The 5288-nt window shown below is 47.3% G+C and overlaps 1 pseudogene; it reads left to right on the top strand.

Moving 5' to 3' along the window:
• The first annotated feature begins 3404 nt into the window (after positions 1 to 3404).
• LOC100584209 overlaps positions 3405 to 5288 on the top strand; it is a 3268-nt pseudogene continuing 1384 nt past the window's right edge.

A 5288-nucleotide genomic window follows, 5' to 3' on the forward strand; every position in this document is an offset into this window, starting at 1 on the left:
TGTTATACTCCCGCACTGGTGATTCCTTATATCATCTCCTAAATCAAAATAAGCCACTGGAATACAAATCTTTGTCTTGGGGCCTGGTTTTAGAGAAACCCAACGTAAGTCTCCTTAACTTACCGGTTCCACTTGGAAGGACATTTGATTGCCTCCTACTCCTGGTTATTATAAACACTGATGTGATGAATGCCTTTCTAAATATCCACTATAGATTAGCAGAGCATCACTGGGATATATATATTAGGAATGGGATCTGAGGGGGAGCAGATCATAGATGTACTTTATTTTTCTTTTGGCACTGCCAGATTTCTGTCCTTTTGTGTAGAAGAATTCCTACTTTCCTCATATCCTGATTGACACTTGGTGTTAGCCACCTTCAAATGTTTGACAGTTTTATGTATCTAAGATGATATCTCAGTGTTCTTTTCATTTTCACTTCTCTGATTCCCAGTGAATACGGGTGAATAGGTTCTTCACATACCTATTGACCCTTCACATTTCCATTTGTGAATTAAATGGCAAGGTTTTAAGAAAGAACTCCTTCTGCCAAATTAGTCAGGACACACAGGCGAAGAGAGATGGATTAAAATTCAGACCTTGCTAGAAAATCTTTGGCCAAGGTGGGGTGAGAGAGAAGCAGAGGAAATAATTCCAGCATGTAAGACTGTGATCTGGACCATTTTTGACCAAGTATGGGAGAGGAATTGTCAGTGGATTATGGCCATTTTTCTCCTTGATTATTGGAAACTTGAGACTTGGAATTAAAATGTTACAATCCAGATTGGCACATGTATAATTCTGAGATTGCCTCTAATTATTGTCAGTTTGACAGAGATCCTTGAGGATGTCCAGCAAGAACCATCATGGGAAACTATGAGATGTGGAGACCTGTGACTAAGGGAGAGTAAGACCAGAGTCAAGGATCCTGGTGTCCAAGGGAAGAAACACCTGATGCTGGGAGTTTGAGGTGTCAGAGAGCTTGACAGTACCCTACAGCCTCCCACAGGGTGGTCATCAAGACTTTCAAGCCAAAATTTGACTTCATCAAAGTTTTGCATATGGAAGAAGAGCAGAATTGGGGAATACCTGACCTGTCACTGAGTACTTCCTCACCATACAAGTAAGAGATACAGAGATGGGCTGGGCAACAATAGTGATACCATAAAGAAAAGCTCCTTCTTTACTGTGACTTATACACGTAGAAAGCATGTTCTTTGTGTCTTTAAAGAAAAGCATTAGAGTTAGTTATGTCTAGTTTAAAGATTCTCACATGTGCTAACTCACTTTTACGTCAAGATTCTAAAGTTTGATAATTGACTCTGTTTCCTTGCTAACAACAACAAAACTTGTATTTTTGCAAAGAAAGAAATAAATGTTCTTCCTCTCCTGATCTTCTCTGAAGAAGGGCTGTATATCCAAGCTAATTTTTTTTTTTTGCTTATTATCTATTTTAACATTTAGCATAACTTCTGGTTTTCACTTTAACAAGTAAAGTTTGGGATTATCCGTCCCATCTTCTCATCAATGAGAAAACTAAACAAACTGAAAATAAATCATCTGAGACCCATGACAGAATTGAAGTCACAGAGCAAAGTGCTGTCCTGAAAAGAGACAGACAGCTAAACACAGATAATCACAATTTATTCTCAATTCTAGGAACTGAAGCCCAGGTTTAGAAGACCACAGATGAAGCCAGTATTTGTTAACAACATACAAACATGTAATAATTCATGAATTGTTGAGACTCAGTGTAGACAAGGTTGAGAGTTTAAAACTCTTGGGTGCTCAGTCTCAGGGGGTCTTCACACTTTTGTGTTTTACCTCCAGGATGCCCGCCAAGTTGTCACTGTGAATACTGGAGAATAGTCTCTTCATGCTCCTGGTATAAGGCGGAGAAAGATTACCATCGTGATGTAAGTCCAGAGGATTCTGGTCCTCCTTGCCTTAAGGGAAATTACAAGGTCCTAACTGAAGTGAGGTAAGAGAAACATTCAACTCCAACCCCTCTAGCATTCCTGTCTGACCTAAGTGGAGGGGAGGGTGGAATAGATGCTGAGAAGCACTTTCGAAGGTCACATCCCAGAGCAAACGCTCACTAGAAGATAGCGACCTCGTCAAAGGACTATAGAATGGTTCTTTTTCCCCCATACATTAAAACCACTGCGACTGCATTAGAAAATACAGGAGTCCCGGGGCTAGGACAACGCTAAGGAGCTGAGGCCAGGCGCTTTGGAGAAAAGGCGACGAGAGGAGCGGGACCAGAAGAAGAAGCGAAAGAGCTGCGGCAAAAAGGGAAGGCAGCAAAGGCCACGGCCGACCAAGCCCACCCCGAGGTGGCCTGCAAGGAGCTGCAGGAGCCGTCGGGGCTGGTCGTGACACAGTGGAGGTGAAGGAGCCCGAGCCGGGCAGCAAGGCGCAAAGAGGAGGAAGAGGCAGGAGCTGAAGGAGAGCCTCGCGCAGCCGAGAGGAAGTAAGTCCGGGCGCTGCTGAACTCTGGGGCCGGGACCAGCGGAAGGCGCGAGAGCTGGAGGCCGATGTGAAGCGGCAGCGGACAGACCTGCCGAACCAGGCGGAGGGCGCGACAATCCGCACCGCCCAGCGCGTGCCCTAGGAGCCTGAGGCGCAGGGAGCAGCGCGGGAGCAGCGGCGGCGCGAGCGGGAGGAACGCGGGGCTGACGAGATAGAAAAGAACTGGCGGCGCCAGAACCTGCGCAGAAAGAAGGCGGCCAGCGCCCCGCGCTCCCTGCACTGGGCCCGCAAGGAGTGTCCAATCGCGTCCGGGACCTGGAGCACGCCGGCCTCGTGGGGGCGCCCGAGGGCTCCCCCTTCTCCACCACAGGCCCAGCGTGTCCCTGGCCTGGGCCTTTCCCACCTGGGGCTGCCGTCCCTGTCCTGCGAGTCTCGAGGAGCCCCTCCGAGTCTTTGTGTGATGCCAGCTCCTTACGCAACCTCCGTGGAACTCGGCTTCTCCATGTGAAAGGGACACAGTCTTGCTCACCTGAGCTGTGAGGCCTCAGATCAGGCACGCAGAAAAGAATGTTTCAGCGTCGTCCTTGAACACAGGGCGCAGATCCTTCAGACCCTAGGGAAAGAGTGAACCAGATCCGGCCCTCCAGTCTTCTCTGCGAGGCCTGAGAGCTTCCTAGAGGTTTGCAGAGTCAGAGAAGAGGAACGTTGGTAGGGGTGGGTGGGAGGAGTTTGGGGTAAGACAGTCACTGGCCCTTCTTCCCCTGCCCGTGTTCACAGGGGCCACAGGACAGGAAGAGAATGTCCTTTGCCAATTATCCGCCTTAGTCCAAAACACTGGAAGGGAGGATAACCCCGCGGTGGGGTGCATGGGCACCTGGCACTCTGGAGAAGCTGGAGGCCATCCAGGCACCGTGTGTCCGGGACAGAACACCATGGCCTTCTCTACTCTTGGCTTCTGCCTGTTTGAGTCTCATTCTTTTCTCTTCCTTAGTAGCCCGGGGCAGCGTTCCGCAGCTCAAAATTCAAAGGGTGGAAGGGAGCTGTCTGTACCTTTCCAGATCATGGATGTAAGTTGGGCCACATGGCCATCTCTGAACCATTTGCTGGCTCCAATTGTGGGGCAGCGACTGACATGCCTCACTACCCTCCTGGAGTCAGGAAGGAAAAGTTTCCTGACAGAGGGTGGAGCTGAGTGGGGGCAGAGGGAAGTTTGGTGTTACCTAATGAGAGGGGTAGGGGTGAGGACAGACAGCAGATGTCAGATGGCTTCTGTCCCAGGTGAGTGCTTTGTTGCAGAAGTGATCCAGTGTGGCTGGTGTTTTCGAAGTGTCTTGGAGTGAGGAAATCACACTTATTGAGCAGCTATTCAGACATGAGTCCCCTCACTCCTTAAATATTTAATAAAATGGGTAATTTTCCCAGGGTACACAATTTAAAACAGACTTCTAATTGGCAATGTGGCATGCTAGATGTTCTCAGAAGCCTCTCTGATGTGGCTGAACTGAAAATGCTTGATAGAATTTATTTTTTTAACGAATGACTGGGTTGGTGGGAAATGAAGAGATGACTGGGCTGAGATTTTCCCGGCTTGGTGAAAGAGAACAACAGTCTTGAGATTTGGGAAACCTGTGGCAGCCATGGAGGTGCACCTCTTGATCTTTTTTGAGAAATAACTGGCCATTCAGCTGCAAGGAGTGTAGATTGTTGACAGTCCAGATCATTGCCTTCTGCATCTGCTTCAGCCATTGAGCTAAGGACATGCACTCTGTGGGTGGCCTCCCCCCAGTGACTAAGCACTCCTTTAATAGGCAGACTGATCCACGGTTCCCCGTGAGTTATTTGAGACTGTCCACTCTGCATCATGGTATGAGGCTCTCCCAGTACCATTCTGCTTCTGGCCCTTGTCTTTCGCAGGTGTTAGCGCTTGATAGCCCTTTTACACTAGTCTCTTAGTCTCTGAATCTGTTTGCTGGAGGAATGAAAGTGACACAGCTTCCAACAACTTCCAAGTAAGTTTTAAACACACACCCTGGGGTATCTACACGTCACTGTAGAACATAAAAACAGGATCCAATAATCTTACAATCCTTAGCCAGAGAAGAAAAACAGGTGCCCTGAGAAGGAAGACAGATTGACAGCTGATTTCTCAACAGCAACAATGAAAGCTGGAAAAATGAAAATTGCTGAGGAAACTAGAAGTCTAGAATTCAACACCCCTGTAAGTATTTTTCACTTTGAGTGTCAGTTGTTAATTATTTTTGCTTGCTGAAAAATCCCTTCATGTCATCCTATCTCTTAAGAAAATGAAACTTAAGAAGGAAGATGATTTTACAAAGAAATGGTGAGCACAGACAAGGGGGATGTTTTGAATCTAAACATGCCCATTGCATGAAACTGGTCTTCATTTTGGTAGCCAGCAGCCATCAGTGGCTATTTAAATTAAATAAAATTGGCCAGGCACGGTGGCTCATGCCTGTAATCCCAACACTTTGGGAGGCCAAGGCAGGCAGATCAACTTGAAGTTGGGAGTTTGAGACCAGCCTGGCCAACATGGTGAAACCCGTCTCCACTAAAAATACAAAAATCAGCCGGGTGTGGTGGCAGCCGCCTGTAATCCCAGCTACTTGGGGGGCTGAGGCAGGAGAATCACAAACCTGACAGGCAGAGGCTGCAGTGAGCTAAGATCACACCACTGCAAGAGAGCAAAACTCCATCTCAAAATAAATAAATAATCACTTAATAAATTGAATTAATTAAGTACTCAGTTCCTGGGTTGTATTAGCCACATTTTAAGTGCTCAGTAGCCCTAGTGATTA

The sequence above is a fragment of the Nomascus leucogenys genome, chromosome 4, assembly GCF_006542625.1.
Source record: "Nomascus leucogenys isolate Asia chromosome 4, Asia_NLE_v1, whole genome shotgun sequence".
Taxonomy (NCBI): Eukaryota; Metazoa; Chordata; class Mammalia; order Primates; family Hylobatidae; genus Nomascus; species Nomascus leucogenys.